At 37.1% G+C, this 19,483-nt stretch overlaps 1 non-coding gene across 1 annotated transcript; it reads left to right on the top strand.

Moving 5' to 3' along the window:
• The first annotated feature begins 2,219 nt into the window (after nt 1-2,219).
• On the top strand, nt 2,220-2,377 carry LOC141425967 (U1 spliceosomal RNA). The gene has a single exon (XR_012451093.1). It is a non-coding gene; the product is annotated as a U1 spliceosomal RNA (small nuclear RNA).
• The last annotated feature ends 17,106 nt before the right edge of the window (nt 2,378-19,483 follow it).

The raw sequence follows: 19,483 nt of genomic DNA, 5'->3' as shown, positions 1-19,483 counted from the left end.
ATGCTGAACTACATACTTTAAAAGTAATAGAGATAAGTGAATTTGAAGGCTTCTATGTTTTACCACAATTAAAAATAATTTTAGTGCATATTTTTTAAAAGAAAGAGATTGAAGCACATAATTATTATACAGTGTTATAAACCTTAGAAAGGATGTCATATATAAAGTTTGGTGAAGCCCCAAGAAAAAAATCATATAGAGTCTAAATGACAAGAAGGGGGAGTTGTTTGTCTGCAGTGTTAGAGATTGAATCCAGGTCTCATACAAGCTAGGCAAGCACTCTACTACTGAGCTACATCCCAACCTATGAAAAGAGGTAATCTTAATAGCAGTTTTATAACCAGAAGCCTTCATATCCTCCAAAGGTGGGAGCAGTGTTTGAACTGTGTTTTGTAGAGCAAAAAAGTTGAAAACCCTTGTCAGATTTATAGATGGAGGAGACCAATAGAAAATTAATTGCACCAACAATTTTTATTAGTGAATACTGGCTGTACAATATGAGGGGTTTGATTGTGATATTTTCATTATACATACATATGTGTGTGTGTGTAATATAATGTGTATATGTTTAATTATATTCACTCCTCTATTACTTTCTTATCCTACTCCCTTTTTAAACTCTCTTAACAGCAGCCACTTAATAGCCAGCTGAGACAGAGTAAGTGAGAATAGCAGAGAGGTTAAGAGACCCAGAGGATGGGAAAGTATGTTCTCAGGAGGGAACACTGGAGGTTGCTGAGAGGTGATGCAAGAAAGATCCAAACACAAACTCCTCCCACTTCACAATGTTGCTTCAGAACAATTCTGTTGCTAATTATTTAGGGTGACTGTACAATGTGTTGACCAAATCCAGTATTGGGGGTAAAATTGGTATTCATTAATAATTATCCAGGGTAAGTGGGATAAATAGTGAATTTTATATATGATGTGAGTCTGGAGTGTGAATTTGGTCAAGCTCTCTTTCTGAACCTCCATTTAAGTGAAAGTAATAATAAAGTGAGAGTAATAATATTTACTCCCAAGCAGTGACATTTTAATTTATGTTGTATATATGTATATGTGTATGTATGTGTGCATATGTGTATATTACCTGGTTTACTGTGGGCAACTCAACAAATATTACTGATATCTAACTAACTAAAATAATCGAGATCTACTCCAATTCCAACTATGGCCTTATGCCATCAGTACGCATCCATTAACTAAAAGTAAAGAGCACAAGGGTAACTGTGACATTTAGAAGCTGAATGAGTTGAGAAATACATAAGTGTGAGTAAATTCTGGATATATTTCAGCCTGCAGGGCGGGTGTTGAAACATATCCTGGCTTCTGTGGCAGCCAACTGAGCACTGCAGGACTCTGCACAGAAAACAGAGGTCATCCTAAGGGAGTTGTCTCAGAGGCAGAGCCAGACAGAGCAGACACAATAGGGAATAGCTTTATGTTCAGATGAAACACCAAGCAATTTATAAGTTCTTAAGTTGTAACATTACAAGTGATCTCTGTCTCCATGTAATCATTTCCTTCATCCATCCTTCGTATCCACAATGGCTGTCTAGACATAGAAGAGCAAATGAGCAGATTTTATGTTTTTGCTTCTTTCTAGTTTGGTCAGAGCTGCCAAGTAAATGCTATGAAACTACTGCAATAAGCAGTCAGAAGATTCAGTGGAAGAAAGGAAAATAGATCATCTTCACTTAAAGGTGGTGATCAGATCCTTAGGATACTGGCTACAAACAAGGCAGAAATATGTACCCACTTGTATTTTAATTCAATTTAAGGTTTGCATAGCTCAGTTTGCAATATTTTCCTAAGCCTGAAAGCACAATGTAGGGGATAGCACAATAATTAGGGGTGATCTCAGCATGTAGTTGTCCTTAAACTTCACACTTAGACCCCAAATGTATCTATTATGATTTGCAAGCAGGCTTCTCTCCTTGTACATACATAACTGTTACTGGGTGTCTGTTGACCTTGAATTTGAATCTCTTGAACTCTGTGTCCCTGCTTTGCTTTTAATAGAAACAATATTTTCCTAATCTAGAGCAGGTAGCAAACGGAGTACGTGCTTTAAAAAAAAATCTACATGAGCCAGGCATCGGTGGTTCATGCCTGTAATCCTAACTATTCAGGAAGCAGAGATCTGGAGGATCAAGGTTCAAAGCCAGCCTGGGCAAATAATTTGTAATACCCTATCTCAAAAAATATATATATATCACATACTTGCCTGGCAGGGGAGATATCATGATCACGTAGGTGGTTTTCCCAGGGCAAGCCTTATCCATTGCACTGTGCTGACCCCTGCGATTTCCCCAGATATGGGAAACTCAGCTGCACAATTTGTGGTAGTGGGGGACTGTGTTTGTACTCTCCCCTAAAAAGAAATAAATTTTTTTCAAAAATAGGGCTGGTAGAGTGGTTCAAGGTGAAGGTCCTGAGTAAATAAAAAATAAAGGAAAATAAAACTTACATGAATAAAATATGGTAGTGAAGGTCTCGTTTCTCTCATTAAATTATGTGGCCTTGGACAACTGATGTTATTTCTCTGGGTCTTTTCTCATTTGTAAAATGAAGGATGTGGTCAAGTCCTAAATCCTCATCTAATTCTAATGTGCTAGGATTCCATCAGCTAAAGTCCAGCTCCTCAGATGACCAGAGTGTGCAGCAGAGATTTTTGAAAAAGAAAACAAAGTAGGACATTATTGCTGAGATGACTATTAAGCCTTTGGGAGAGCAAGACGAGCCAGATACCTCTTGTGGAACTTGATTCTTTTTGCAGAAATGATGCCTTGTGCCTTTCTTGAGTGAGCACTTTATTTCCAAAATTAGAGACAATTCCAGCGAAATAAAACATTCATCACTGTGATAAAACGTAAATGAACTTAGCACAGTTTTAATAATATATAGCTATATTTAAGGCAGCTCTATTGACCTGGCAATGACAAGGTGCCATTCTAAACAAAAGTTTATAATAAAGTTTCCAAAGCAGCTAGCAAACACTTTTCTTTTATACTCCAGAGGTGTATTTAATGTATAGCACACACACATACACACACACACACACACACACACACATACACACACACCACGCATATCTGAGGGGAAACAAAAGTACTTGTAATTGTTTTTCAATCTCAAGAAAAGTGTCATTCCTTATATAATTTGAAGAAATATGAAAATATTTTCTATTTTTATTCAATAAATATGATTTCAAGTTTCACAAAGGCAGATCCTTTTTTTGGTTTAAAAATCCTCAATAGGAAGAAGAATTCTTTAGCTTGATCTCTTGCTTCTGATACTGCCTGAGAATTGCTACACAGAGAACACCTTCGTACTGATCTTAGGAATTGAGGTTCTTGTTCTGATACCAACTAAGTGACTCACTCAAGAAAAAGTCAGATTTAGTTCCTTATCTGGAATGTGTTTGAATGCCAAAAATTATATATTCTTTAAGTCCTTCCAGATAGGTGAACATTTGTACTTTGCTGAAATAACTATAATCACAAGGAAGACAACAAAAGGAGCAGGTGTCCAGAAAAATAAGTTCTATGAAACCTAACAGACAGTGTGAGATAGAAAGGACTTTCTTAAGCCTAATTCTGATCCTCACTTTGGTTGAAGTCCATTTCTATCACCAACAAAGACATAATTGCTAGCCCCCCTTATCTTATGCCAGGTTTTTCATACACTTAAAGACAGTTATTAGTTATGTTTTAGGTTTCCTTTACTTCTATTTGTGCCAAATACGAAGAGGGGTTTTTTTTTTTTTTGTTTATTTGTAAGTCACAATTCCCTGCCCTACAGATGAAGGGCAGAGAAATTACAGTTTCTAGAAATATCTTCTATATTTCCAAAAGGACATTCTTAGAAATGTGAAAGTGACATTGAGAAATCAAATTTATATCCTAATAAAACAGAATAAACCAAACATCATTTCCTAAAAATAATGTCTTCCTGTAGAGTTCATGCTTGATTTTTTGCTCATTGCTACCCAACAGACCCTCCATCTGTACTTAGATCTCTTTTCTATCCTACTATGGCTCTTTAGTCATCGGTCTAAGAAAAAGCACTTTTCCTTTGGTAGAAATGAATAAAAGGAAAATGGAGCTATAAACTGTGCTAACCCTCTTATTTCTAAACATTCTACTGTCACTTTGATCCCTAAAATGTTGAGGGTGACATTGGTTCCACAAAAGGAAGGAAGACAACTTCCCAACATCTCTCTCACCCCAATCTACACACAAACCCACACAAAGCTTCTCACAGTCTATCTGATACAGAGATGACATAAAGGAAACATTAAAAAACAAAAAAACTAAAGAAAATTATCCCAAACCATGCTTATTAGTGTTAAAAGCAAGAAAACACACAAACAAAACTAGACTTTCTGATGAAAGCTGCAAATAGATTTCCAGTCAAGGAAACCCAAAAAGTTTAATAAACAAAAGACACTGATATTTTCCTGAACACAAAGTTTTGAGATCTTTAGATGCTGGAAACATGTGAGTGTGTGGGAACACAGAAGATGGCCATACAAAGGTCCTGGGCCCAGTGGAAGAGAAGATTGTGCCAAGTCTACAACTGTGATACTTTAAGATACTTTTACAGAATGTACCTAATGATGTCATCATAAAGCCTAAGTCTACATGAACACACAGCAGAGCCAACATCTTTACCTCATGCACACATGTTTAACATCTCACTAATTCTTGCAAGCAGGAGAATAAAGCCTCTGTGTTAACAACAAAAGAAGCATACTCTTTCTTTCCTACAACACCCACTTTTGTGTAGCCAGACCCTCCAACACTGAAGCTTTTAATAAGCCATTTGCCTACAAATTAAAAGGTTTCTGCAATTTCATCACTAGAAAAGAATGTGATTTCAGCATCATGAGAGTAAATAAAATAGTAATCCTAGTGTTATAAATTATGCATCTTTCATCTCAGAGGACAATAAATAAAGCATCTTTCATCCCAATGAATCCCTAAGCAGTAAACAATTTATATACTAGCACATGAGATTCACTCGATTCACCACTGAAAAGCATTCTGCTCTGAGATGCTATGGTATTTTGTTAATAGCACACACAACCCTTATTGAAAGACCAAAACGAAAGAAATACTGTACCAATGGCTGTCAATTGAGAGATTTGAGTAGAGGTGATAGGAATCTAATTGAAATTCACTCAGACTAGGAGTTCTCTCTCACTTAAGTTCAAGGGAATGTTTCAAGATTTTTCACATGCAGAGGTATAATTCCTCCAGCTTCATTAATTTCTTCTCATTGAGATTATTACAACACACTTTTTTGAAGTAAATACTTAGTCATGCCATTCACCTATAGAACATCCTTGTCACTCTCCTTTGCCTAGCATGAGACCCACACTTCTTTTTTTTTTTTTAATTTTTATTTTATTCATATATGCATATAATGTTTGGGTCATTTCTCCCCATTCCCCCTGTCCCCTCCCCCCGCTCCCTCCCTTACCTCCCCTTACCCCTCGCTACCCGGCAGAAACTATTTTGCCCTTATCTCTAATTTTGTTGAAGAGAGAGTATAAGCAATAATAGGAAGGAACAAGGGTTTTTGCTGGTTGAGATAAGGATAGCTATACAAGGAGTTGACTTGCATTGATTTCCTGTGCATGTGTGTTACCTTCTAGGTTAATTCTTCTTGAACTAACCTTTTCTCTAGTTCCTGGTCCCCTTCTCCTATTGGCCTCAGTTGCTTTAAAGTATCTGCTTTAGTTTCTCTGCATTGAGAGCAACAAATGCTAGCTAGTTTTTTAGGTGTCTTACCTATCCTCATATCTCCCTTGTGTGCTCTCATTTTATCATGTGCTCAAAGTCCAATCCCCTTGTTGTGTTTGCCCTTGATCTAATGTCCACCTATGAAGGAGAACATATGATTTTTGGTCTTTTGGGCCAGGCTAACCTCACTCAGAATGATGTTCTCTAATTCCATCCATTTACCTGCGAATGATAACATTTCATTCTTCTTCATGGCTGCATAAAATTCCATTGTGTATAAATACCACATTTTCTTAATCCACATTCATCAGAAGTGGGGCATCTTGGCTGTTTCCATAACTTGGCTATTGTGAATAGTGCTGCAGTAAACATGGGTGTGCAGGTGCCTCTGGAGTAACCTGTGTCACAGTCTTTTGGTTATATCCCAAGAGTGGTATTGCTGGATCATATGGTAGATCTATGTTTAGATTTTTAAGTAGCCTCCAAAGAGACCCACACTTCTTAGCATAGCTTAAAGACTCCTCCATCTTTTAGCTATTGATCACAAATGATTCTTCACCATCTATCTATCCCATCTAGCTATGGCAGAAAAATGGACTCCCAAAATGATAATTAAAATAATTTGATGTTTTTAAAAACTCATGAAAAAATGCTCGACATCCTTGGCCATAAAGGAAATGCAAACCAAAACCACATTAAGATTCCACCTCACTCCTGTTAGAATATCTATCATCAAGAACACAAACAACAAATGCTGGCAAGAATGTGGGGGAAAAGACACCCTCATACACTGTTGGTAGGAATGTAAATTAGTGCAACTGCTATGGGAAACAGTATGGAGGCTCCTCAAAAACCTAAAGCTAGAACTGCTTTATGATCCAGCAATACAACTCATGGGAATACCTGAAGGAATGTATGTCAGGTTACAAGAAAGGCACCTGCATACCCATATTTGTTGCAGCTGTGGAAACAGTCAAGATGCCCCACTACTGATGCATGGATTAAGAAAATGTGGCAGTTATACGCAATAGAATTTTATTCAGCCACAAAGAAGAATAAAATTTTGTCATTTGTAGGTAAATGGACAGAACTAGAGAACATCATCTTCAATGAAGTTATCCAGGTTCAGAAAACCAAAGGCCACATGTTTTCTCTCACATGTGGAATATAGAACTAATACAAATGCAAGCAATATTATGAAAAATAGGTTGCATACTAGAAAAGGAGGGTAAAAGAAGGAAAAAGGTGAATATGGTTGACATACTTCGATACAAGAATGAATACAGAACGTTTAAGCCTATTCAAAACATCACAAGAAGGGGACTAAGATAGAAAGAAGAATAGAGGAGATGAACCAATTTGGGTTATAATACATACATACATGGAAATGTCATAATGAAACATCCTGTATAGCTATCTTAAACAAACAAAAATGTCATCTTTTATTTTTTACCAAATCAGAGAATAGAAAGGCAAATTGGTCCTGTCTGGGGGGTTAGTACCAGTGGGGGAGGGGTATGGGGAAAAGGTGTAGGAGGGTGAATATAGTGCAAACACTGTGTACACACATATGTAAATAGAAAAATGAGACCTGTTAAAACTATTCCAGGAAAAGGGGGTGGGAAGACAAAGCAGAATGGTGGAGGAGGTGAATTAAACTATGGTATATTTGATACATTGTAAGAACTTTTGTAAGTGCCACAATGTACCCCCAGCACAATAAAAAAAATTTAAATCTTTGAAAAATAATAATTTGATGTGACTAATACTTCATGTATTAAGAGGGGAGGAATTAAATAATATTTGTTCATAGAACCCAATCATAAAGAATCATGGAAAGAGTAGATGACTTACAAATTCACACAAATTACAGGCAAAGTCTGGATAATCCCAAAGGACTTCTCAACTGGTAGGAGGTTAAGATTGAGGTTAAAGACAAGATGACCATGTTCATTATCTTCCAAATTTAGGGCACAACAGTAATATTTGTACTAGGACAAGTGTAAACTGGGACTGTTCAAAGAAAACTGGGCTATGGCTCCCAGAAGAAGGGAACTATATCAGAATTTCCAGAAGGTGAACATATGGGGTCATAAGCAGTTTGATAAAGCATATTCAATATATCTAGTGCTTTTGTTAGGGAGAATCTACAGCTGGCCAGCATATTTTGGGATGGCCAGATTTCTCTAGAAAGTAGAACGAAGAAGCATTATAAGAATTTTGAATTTTGAAAAGTTAGGTAACATTGCTTTGGAGTCCGAATGGCAAAATTTTTTCTGGGACCTTACCCAGTTCTATGAGCTGTACCTGACACCCATGTTGACACTTCAATAAGAAAGATGCTCCCGGAGAGAGATGACATGTGCAGAAATCATCATCTTTGGCACTGTATGAACCTCTGGATGGCTGCCAGAGGTTTTACGAAGGTTGTATTTTCCTCATCCACACATTTGAGATGTAACATCACTGGTGATGACTAGCACCAAGCTCCATATTTTTTGCCTTCCTTGCCAAATATAACATCTTTTTAATGAACTAAACATCTCTATCCAAATTTTAGACTGTGAAATGAATGATGATCAAGTAGGAAAATTTTCATCTAGTAAATTATTAACATCCCTATGACAGTATTTACAGCTTTTTAAAAAAGACATCTTTGCAAATGCACATTTGATGCTGAGATCCTGGAGTACCAGAATCAAAGGCAATAGTGGAGTTGGCTTCTGAGAAATGTCTTAAAGCTTTCCTTTTCCCAGTCTTGTTCTGTGTGTGATAATTTTTGGTTTGTTGGTTGGTTAGATTTGGCTTTTCTAAAAACTTTTTCTTAACAGGAACTCGAGCCAAGTTTCACTCTAATGTAAGGTAAATTAAGTACACCCCTGCAAAAAATAATCTGCCACCAAGTCTCCAAGTCTTTGTTTCATCAAATATTGACAATGTCAGCTCTGTAAGAGTTTTCACACATGTACATATCTAATCAATACATGGATTGATGCTTTGGATGTGATCTAGAGGCAGTTAAAAAGAACAGCATTCAAGAACAATTAGAAACAATGACTGTTTGCACCCCTGGTTTCTAAATACACCACAGAGTTCAGAGTAGAGTAGGTGTTCAATAAATATTTATTAAAGAAGTGTTGAAAGAACACCTATAAATCATTCTCTTCTCACAGTGACTCAAATATACAAAGCAGAATGATAGCCCTTGGGCTAGGAAGGTTGGATGGTGTCATCACTCCATTTGTCTGTCTGATTTTAGGTGGTGACAAAGCAGCTTGACTGCTCTGCTTCAACTAGAGCTTTCAGCCTTCCCATAACCTCATTAGATAAATCATCTTTTCTTCACCCCAAATGGATTCATGAACATATGGGTGGGTATCCCAAGGTAAAAAAAAAAAGGAAGACTGCATGCATAGGAATGACTTGAGTATAAAGACATGGGTCAAGAGAGGCTATCTCATTCTCAATACTCACCTTTTCTGAAACTAACCATCCACTGAAGAAAACTGAAAGATGCTGGGTCTTAAGCCTCTAACCAGGCTTTGTAAATTAGTTCCAGCCCAGGACCATGATAATGCAGAACCTGCTTTGATGTACATGGTAGTGCTATGCTATCTATTCACGCAATGCTCTCTTTATCAAGTGGGATGAAATGCAGATCTTTATGAAGTTATATTCTAAAAATTTTGTGGAGCAAATTTTCACATATGTGAAGGGAAATGTAATTTTTTGGAAGAAGCCACTGACTGGTTGAAATCACCTGGATTCTAGTTTGCAAATTGATCAATACCTATTACTGCTCTCCAAAAGACAAATCGACATTAGCTTAGAACAAAGTAGATGCTTATATATCTGGTATAATTCGGGAACAAGATGTCTCTGATTTATTAATTTGCCAGATCAATGGTTTAGGAAATGGCAGACTATATATGAAGGCCATGTGCAAGGGACCACATGATGACTCACGGTCTGAATTTCATCTGTGCAAGAAGGAAGTACTGGACATGGAGGGCAAAGAAAACCAAACCTTCAGGAATTCCTAGAGATTCAAGGAAATGCTGGGTTGTTGTTTTGTTTTGTTTTAGGACAAATATATGGGGAGTTGTGAGGATTTCATGTGAATCCCTGCTAATATTGGGCATAAAGAAAGTTGCACAAGGTGCAGTAACTTCTTGACTCCTGTAATCCTAGCTACTCAGAGGCAGAGATCACCTAGGGGTGTGACTCAAGTTGTAGAGTGCCTGCCTAGTAAGTACAAGGCCCTGACTCTAGCCCTAAGTATGGAGAGAGAGAGAGAGAGAGAGAGGGAGAGAGGAGGAAAGACAAAAGAAAAGTTGCAAACTAGAATCCAGGTGATTTCAACCAGTCAGTGGCTTCTTCCAAAAAAATTACATTTCCTTTCACATATGTGAAAATTTGCTCCACAAAATTTTTAGAATATAACTTAATAAACAGCAAGAGATAAATACATGTGTTAGAAATATAAAGATATAGACGGAGAGCTTTGTGTAATGTACAGCACTGGTTTCAATTTTTCCTTCTGGATCTGTAAGACCAAAGCTAATCAGAGAATCCTTTCACAGCACAGGCAGCCAAGGAAGAAGAATGGACGCTCAGGGCCAAAGCCGGCTTGTTTCCACTCGCCACAGGGGTGAGGACCTGCTGCACTGCCAGCTGCCCTGAAAGTGACTCCCTTTTCCCTGCCCCACAATTGCCCCAAGCTGGGCCCACACCTCCCAGAACCCAACCGCAGGGCTTCTAAAAGCACCCTGAGGCCCGAGTGTTACCTGGCAACAGCGCACCTGTGAGTTAGGTCAGCCAGGTGGTGCTAACCTGTGTGTCCAGGCTTGCGGTTCCCAGCTCATTCGTGTGCTCCCTTGTTACTGCTCACTTCCTGGACCAGAGATAATAGAGCTGATTGTTTTCTTCCTCCGTTTCCTAGAGACAACAGATCTACTGATTAGCTTTCCACTGAGTGTCCAAAAAGGCTGAGGTATACATCATAGCATAATCTTGCAAATGTAGCTCCTAAGAAAGCATCCAGTTTTATTTCAAGAAACTATCTCTGCCAGTAGACCAGATTCTGAGTTTGGAAGATTTAAGAACTCTTGAGTAGTTCATAATGAGTTACAATAAACTTTTAAAGAAAAAGATGTGTAACAAGTGTTTTCTTTTTTATTTTGTTTTGCTTTAAGCCCTGTTCTTCCCCCCCACACACCCTAATCCTCCCTACCAGAAGAGGTTCATGGTGTAAGGATTCCAAGGAGAGTGGATGGGATGGCCCTGGGAACCTCTCTCTGACCATTTCAATAAGATTTGCAGCCCTGTGATGTATCCAGTTCCTTTTCCTAGGTGGAGACCTGACATTAACCTCACTTCCTGTCTGCTAACCTCCTCCTCTTGAACACCATTTTCTGGTAGCAGAAGAACATCTGTAAGGACAGAGAAGTAGGTTGCTGTACTGCTTCCTCCTTCTGCTGCCCCGAAGGGAGTAAATCTGGGCAGGCCAGATGTGGCTATCTGTATGCTGCTGGGGCAACCCCAATAAATATTTTGTAAATGTTTCTTCGGTCCCCAGTAGCACATTAAGAAAAACATTTTTGTTGTCATTTTTGTATGCACCATATCTCAAGCATGTAGTTCTAGGCATGGATTAAGATATAGCAAAGTCTGATTTTCTGTGCTATTCTAATTGCTTCTTCTTTTCTCTATGCATTTCCCAATTGCTTATGTCCTCCCTCACTCTCCCCATATTTGAGTTCTTGCCTTACCCCATTTCTCTGTTCTGCTCTCTTCCATCTCTTCCATCCTTATCCGCCATACATTGCTTCATCCTAATATAGGCAGGTTAGGTGTTTATGTTTCCATGAAAGATGTTTTCTGAATCATCCTGTTTGTTCAAGTAGCATGAAAGTAAAGGAAGAGAAATAGTAAAGTAAGTTAGGAGTCCAGTGGCTTCCAAAGACTTTTTATTTATTTATTTATTTTTGGAATCATTTTTAAGATGCAAATACTGGTTGCTTTTGTTCTAATCACTTCCATTTCTTGTATTTGGGGGACCATTTCTGAATCACCCTGTTCCCTAAAGTTTTTTTCTTGTTTAACTTTGCCCCCAAGGGTTAGTTTTCCTGTGACTTTACACATTATCACTTCCAGGTAAAATCCTCACGGGCTTCAAAGCTGGCAGAACTAAATAAAGGTAAGTTATTTCTCAGAGCTTTATAAGTACCAGAACACAAAGATGTGGGATCCAAGGTGACTTTTCTTGCTTTCTATCTTCTCAGAAACTCAGACATTTTTTTCTAGTTAAGAAATCTGTTACGCTGCTATACTAATTTTTCAAATGTGTTACTTAAAAAAAAAAATTGAAGTGTAGGAATGGAATACCAAACAAGCTGTCTTTTAAGGAAACTAAAATTTTCCCTTTAGGGGTCTTTTATAATTTACTTTGTTCCCCAACACTGAGAGTTTATAAACCTGTTTCTCTCTTGCAGTCATAATTAGGGGAAAAAAGTTTAGCCTTCTTTTTTTTTTTTTTTCGTTTACTGGGAGGGTTGATTGTATTTTGAGTTTTCTTGCTTTAATAAGAAACATTTCCATGTTTTATGTGCTCTCTCTATATATATAAAAGAAATCATTAGCAGTGCCCAAAGTTAATAGCCTAAGAATGTATACCATAATATACTGCAGTGTCACTGACAGAGTGAAAAAGATTTACCATAGGACTCAGGGGGAGAAAGTATAAATAGTATGAAACTATTACTACTCCAACTAGTTCTGAAAGAGCTCAATGTGAAACCAACCAGAAAATGATCATCTTGCAACAATAAATATAAAGCACTAAAAAAGACAAAAGCTCTCCAGCACTGTGAACAATCCATAAATAAAGAGCACCCCAAAAGCATTTGCTGGCAAAAGTATTTAGTGTGGCAATAAAAAAAGAGTATTTATTTTCTTTATATTAAGTGATTTTTTTATGGAATCTGTACAATTAACACCACATAGAACATAAGAACTGGAGTTTGTGTCTCTACCTAATTGAGTACAGAATCAGGAAGAGTCTGAAGAGTCTGTGTGACTTTACATTGTATACTCAAGGTTGCTTGTAATATCTTGTTAAATAAAAGATGTTCTTTAAGTGTTCTTTCTTTGTCTCTCTCTCTCTCTCTCTCTCTCTCACATACATACACACACACACACACACTCACACACACACACACATACACACACACTTTGATGCATAATATGGAGATAGGATTTCCCTTTTATAGCTTCATTTTAAATATTAGTGGAGTGGCATTCTGTGGTAGATAGCCCTACTCTAAAAGGTCATTTTATCAGCACAAATGTTATATAAGGTACATTTTAGGTAAGCAAAATAGTACCTTATTGCATTCATTGATATGTATTAGGCTACAAAGAAAAAAAATTTAAAGACAGAGTTAACTGTTGTCAGCTGAAAGAAAACTATGATAGATCTAGGCATTGAATGTTAAACCCTTTGAAAAAGTGGCAGCAAATTAAAGAATACACTTAACAAATTATTCACAATATTATCTTCATTTACCAAGTCAAAAACTTCTAAGTCTCTGCCATACACTAAAGATCATGATGTTGATAATGAACCTAACAATGATAATAACAGTGTCCTCATGAGTCTATTTTGATGCGCCCAAGTCACTAACATGAATGGGTCAGTTGCTTTCACCCTCATATCTACTCTATTAGAGACCCAGGGAACTAGGGCACCCTGATGGGTAGAGATGTTGCTTATGAAGGCACAGCCACAGAGCTTGGCAAAACTTTTGCCTCCACCCCAATGTTATTAGCAAAGGGCTGTTAATGAAATAGAATGCTCTTCTCACTCTGTTCCAGTGCCTTGCTCAGCAACTGCACATGTCCTTTAAACGTCTACAGTGAGGAAGGCAATAGAATCTGTAATGATTTTATGTGGAAGGAAGTAGATCCAAGAAAGTACAGGTATAAAGCTGATTGGTTTCAAATCTACACAGAATTCCCCTGCCTCAACAGAAATAGGGTATTCTTGGGTTGAAGCAGAGTTTGGTAAGCTCAGCGTCTGAACTTTTGTAAGTTATCCTGTTGGAAGTCAGGAATAGAGAGCTCAGGAATGAGGGTGGGAATTAAAATGAGATTACCATAGGAAACTGACTGAGATCAGCCAAGGAAAAGAACAAATGCAAATAGAAAAGAAAAAAAGGGAAACATAGAGTGGGAAGGGACAAATATATTCAGAAAAATGGAAAAAGCAGCAGTCGAATTTCAGAGAGCAGAACATTTTGTCTTAAAATGGGAGAAGGTCACTATTCTTCAGATGCAAAGAAAACAAAACATTGTAAAGGCATAAAGAAATTGGGAACTGGAAAGAAAAAGGGTTGAAGAAGCTCATGTTGTACGATACTAACTTTCTTATTACAGACAAGAAAAGAGATGGCTTATGTTCTCAAAAGTAAAATTTCTGTGGGGAAATTAGAAGGAACTGGAAATAAATAAAAGCAAAGCTGCTCAGTAGGAAAGACTTAAGTGTTAACTGAGACCTTGAATACTTAGTGAAAAATCTCATAGTTTCTGGAATTTGTCCCAAGATCAGAGAAATGGAGTGTAACCAGGTTTAGGAACTAAAAAGAAGCATGCACTATAAGGTCAAAAGAATGATAGGGATTTTTAACAAGATGTAAGGACTTTGCCAATTTGGCTGAACACAGTCTAGGCTATACTTATTATATAACAGAAAATGGAAAGAGAGAAAGAATGAAATAAACATGGATTAGGTATGTGGAGTGAAGGTGGCACATGAGAATACAGTCTGTGACATGTGATCCCAAATTCACACAGTTTTTATCTCTCCCACTTTCATTTCCAACCTTTTACTTTATCTGCTCATCCCTTGAAAACATTTGATTTTGTAACCATTTGTCAAAATTTTCTGTCTCCATTCTTCCCTCCCCATGGTCTCCTGAGTGCCCTTTCCTATGGTGGCTGAAACAAATTCACACAAACTGGGCAGCTTAAAACAACAGATCTTTATTTCCTCATAGTTCTGGTAATCAGAAATTAGAAATCAGTGTTAGCAAGGCCACACTTCTTCTGGAAGATCTAAGGAAAAATATATTCTTTATTTCTTGTAAACTTCTGGTAGTTGTAACAGGATGTTTCTTTGGGGCCACCATTCAGTGTACTTCTTAATTCAATCTATCATCTGCCCACACCCACTGCAATGCCACACACATATACACAGCTCTACTTAACCAACCTTAAATAGCACTGATGATCTCCTAATTTTTAGGTTTGGAGGTCAATTTTCAGTTCTCATGAGGTTTTCTATAATATTGCCCATTATTAACCATGGTGTATTTCTCCAGTCTCCTTGCTGATCATCTAGGAGTCTATTCTCTCTGTCTTCCATTCTTCTCTTCACCTTCCCTTGAGGTTCATTTGCTGGTACTATCTTCTCCTTCATACAGTCTTTTTAAAATTATTTTTATTATATTATTGTTGTCCTGGGGGTACATTGTGACATTTACAAAAGTTCTTACAATGTATCATAGTTGAATTCACCTCCTCCATCATTCTCCTTTCTTCTACCCTGTCCCATTCCTGGAATAGTTTCAACATGCCTCATTTTTTCCATTTTCATACATCCTTCATACAATCTTAAATGGTGATATATAGCAGAGGGCTCCCACTTCTCTTTCTTTCTTTCTCTATTTATTTATTATATTATATATATGGAGATCAAACCCAGAACCTTTTACATGCTAGAGAGATGCTGCTCTACCACTGAGCTACATCCTAAATCCCTCCTCATTCTTTACTCTTTCTTTGGTTAAAGCCATCCATTCACAGTCAGAACTAACATCTTTATGTTCACAGTACCCATATGGAATTCCAGCTCTGACTTCTTGACTAACTTTCACTCCAGCATCATCATTTCAATTTTCTTTTATGATGGGCATATTCTATGTCTTCATTATCCAACTGTCCCTAACCACATGTGGCTATTGAACATTTGATATGTTGTTAGTGCTACTGATGAACTAAATGCTTACTATTTTCCCATTTAATGAATTTAAATGAGATTGCATGGTATAAGAACAGAATTTCTTTCACCAGGACCAGTGCAGTGAGCTTCTTGCCTTCCACACAGTGTGTCTCTCCACATTCTCTTCTTTTCAATTGTGTAAGCACCCTTTGTCTTCAGAACTCAACTGCTACTTCCTCTGTGAAACTTTTGCAACATTTCCAGGTTGAATTACTGAACTCCACTTTTGTCTTTACAGAACTCATTTTCCATAACTTAATCATATATGCAAATACATAATTTTATACTGCACCAATGAACTCTTGAAGGTGAGAGGTTATCTATTAACTATCTGTTATTTGATTCTGCAGTATTTGCACAAAACACAGGACCTGGGACCTGCTCATTGAGCCAATGAAAGAAACGAGTGATTGCATTTTGCTTGGAGGTCATTTCACACTTAGAGATAAAGCTTACCATGGGGCAGACTCTACATGACAAGGAGTTTCCATCCCTTTCATAATCCCCTCATGAGAATGGTCAAGTCCAGATAATTCAGTTTTTAGATCCATGTATTGGATGATAGAGAATCTTTTTGTGTTGCTTATTTGTTTATTTTTAGTTTGACCTTGATTTGGGATTTTAATGAACTACAGTTTTGGAAACCTTAAAAGCTAGATGCTAACGTGTTAACGTGGTTAACTGAGTACATGAGCCATTTGGTTGTCACCCTTCGTGCTTAAAGCGCAAATCATTCTGGGAATCACTCTTCTCTGAAACCTGAAATATGGTGATTTAGAGATTAAAAGTAGTGATGCATAATTTTTCAAAAAGTAAGCTAGAGAGAGAGAGAGAGAGAAAACTGACATTTTTACTAAAGCAAGGAGACAGAAATCCTGCTCTCATTTTATCTACAGGACTGTGTGCACACATGCATCTGTTAATGGGGTGAAGGCAGCATTAGTAAAGGGTTAGGCAGGCATACAGATTACAGAAAAGGGGAGTTATGGAGAGTTTTTCTGCTTCTGTGCATTCTGCCCAGTCTTCATTGTCTGTGGTTGCTCTTTTTTATGAGAACTGGTACACATTTAATGGGTATAGTTTTTGGCTTCTAGTTTTACCCACAGAAGAGACATTCATTCACATTTTAGCTATCACTTCCATTAAAACATGCAAGTACAAATGGTACCTACTCTAACTGAGTAAACCATAATCTCATAAATATATTTCTTATATATTAAGGGGCATGTATAAACAGGGGGTATTTATTGAAAATAAGTATGTTAACTGGAAAATTTTAATTCCCCATATTCCTAAGAATATAGGAAAAAGAAAATAATTGTTTGCAGAATGTAAAAAGTAGCAATTCCATTAAGACATTACATGAAAAAAACTCTAGTCCCATTTTGTCTATTTTGAGCTCCATTTTACTTATATTGCAACTTAGAGAATTACTCAGAGAAACAGAGTGGGAGGAAGAATATGAGCTACATTTGGTTGGATGTTAGATACATTTTTCTTTCCTGTTTTATCTGTGCATGCAGGTGACTTATTCTTAATGAGGGTCTTCAAACTTCTCTGCCTTTTAGAAGTGTCTCAGCTGTGCCCTGAGACGACACTCTCTGATTTTAGCTTTTAAATATTCTTTTGATATAGAGCAATTTTTTTTTCTTTGCACTATTCATTGTCTTACCTGTCTTAGAGGGAATTATGGTTGTGATTAATGGGCTGAAAATTTGGCCCATTTTAGTTTCCTTATCTCTATTCCTTTCTGATGCATGATGCTTTGAACAGTGTCTGAATACTTCAGAATAGTATCTGCAGGGGAAATTTAAAATAAGAATACAAATAAAAGTTTGTATCTGTATTGGTCCTGGCATTTGTGGCAACCATTTATATTAAAAGATTCACACATATATGCCTACCTTTCAGCTATATATTCCTTTATTCATTCAACAAACTATTTTATACTGGCATTGTTCTTGTCATGGGAAGACTCTAGATTCAATTAAAGCAAAATGTGATGTTGGCCAACAATTTAGGGTTATTTTAATGGTGCCTTGTGGATATGATGATAGAAATGGATGAAGAAAGGGAAAGTAACTGTAGCTGGGCTAATTCTTTTTTAATTTTGTCCCTAGGTATACTTAATCAAATAGATAATCAGGAAACACCTGTGTTCACTGGGTTGCTAAAAATGTATGACACATGCTCCTGATGAAACAAACTACCAGTCTTGAAATCCACAGGTGCTACAAAAATAACCACAAACAACCAGGCAACTACCCCTACCCACGCTAGGAGTGCAAGCTTTGAGTCAAATGTGCATAGTTATCTCTCAAGTATTACTTAAAGGTGAAGTCACATTTATAGGCTTTCTGAAGAGCTCAGGAAGAAGAATTACCTAAGAATACAAAATATTTGGGTGTGGGGAGTAAAATTGAAGCAAGATTTCAGCAAGAGCCTCACCTTGATTTATCTAATACAAATGTGTTAGCTTGGCATCTCCATAACTTCATGTACGCACACAAAACTAGACAAGTATCTTTTGCCCTTGAGGTGATCAAGTAAAATAATAGCCTATCACTAGAATGATGCTAATACTAACTCCTTGGAAAACAGTGTATTTTTTCTCCACGGGGCAAAATATGAGTAAGTTCACTAAAATAAGCCAGAAAATATTCCTGACTCGTTCAAATGCAATCTGTGAGCTCCAAAAATAAAGATTGCTCCTAAGAAGTCTAGAACATGATATGATTCAAACCAATGGTAACAGATTAAGTACTCTTCTGCTCCCAAACATCTGAATCAGCCTGTTCTGCCTGGTTAACACGAAAATAAGATGTGAGTAAAAATCTTAAATTTTTCTGACAGGTCTCCAGATCTGGAATTTTAAAAGTGCATTTGATGAAGCTTAAATCATGGACATAAGGGGATGTGTATTAATTCTTAAAATATGATGTAAACACATAATAATATTTCATACTTATTGATGGACATTGGATGCATGTAATAGCACTGCTGTTATAGAAATAAAGATTATGTTTGATTATGAAATGAACGCATTCTGATTAATGGTGCATACACATTGGTCATACACACAGGACTGCTTATCTTTCTAACTCTACCTGTCTCTCCCTGTCTTCCCTTCCAACTTCTTATCTGACTCTTAATAAAGGAGAATTTGAGCCCAAATGGTAGTGGATGTGAAGATGTTCAGAAAGCTAATGTTTCAGCTTGTATAGTCAGGAAGATGCAATTGTTTCACACAAATTTTAATGTCATTCATGCTTCTGCCCAAAGGAGGAGTCAGTTTCATCTTGGTCGGGAAGTTATTCTTTCCTGGTAGTTATTCTTTACTGCAAGGACATAGAGTATCCTTCACACTACAAGGACATTCAGATTCTAAAAAGCTAGAGTAGCAGGGCCATATCATGTACTGGGAGACGAGCACAATTTCTGTGATGGTAATTACCTCCTGGAAAAGGACTTTGTCAGATAGTCCCGAAAGAAGAAAATACCATCTTTTTAAAGTATTATTTACAATGACTTTGAGTGGATATAAAAGCAGAGACTTGCAATTTTGTCTGGATGAGTGATAAATGGCCTGATGCAAAGACATAGCCATCACAGTATGTAATATAAGCAAGAACAGTATGGGAGCATGCAGTAAGGAATGGGCTGAAACTGAATT

Source organism: Castor canadensis, chromosome 8 (assembly GCF_047511655.1).
Source record: "Castor canadensis chromosome 8, mCasCan1.hap1v2, whole genome shotgun sequence".
Lineage (NCBI taxonomy): Eukaryota > Metazoa > Chordata > Mammalia > Rodentia > Castoridae > Castor > Castor canadensis.
The sequence above is the reverse complement of the archived record's forward strand: the minus strand, read 5'-3'. Positions and strand labels throughout refer to the sequence as shown.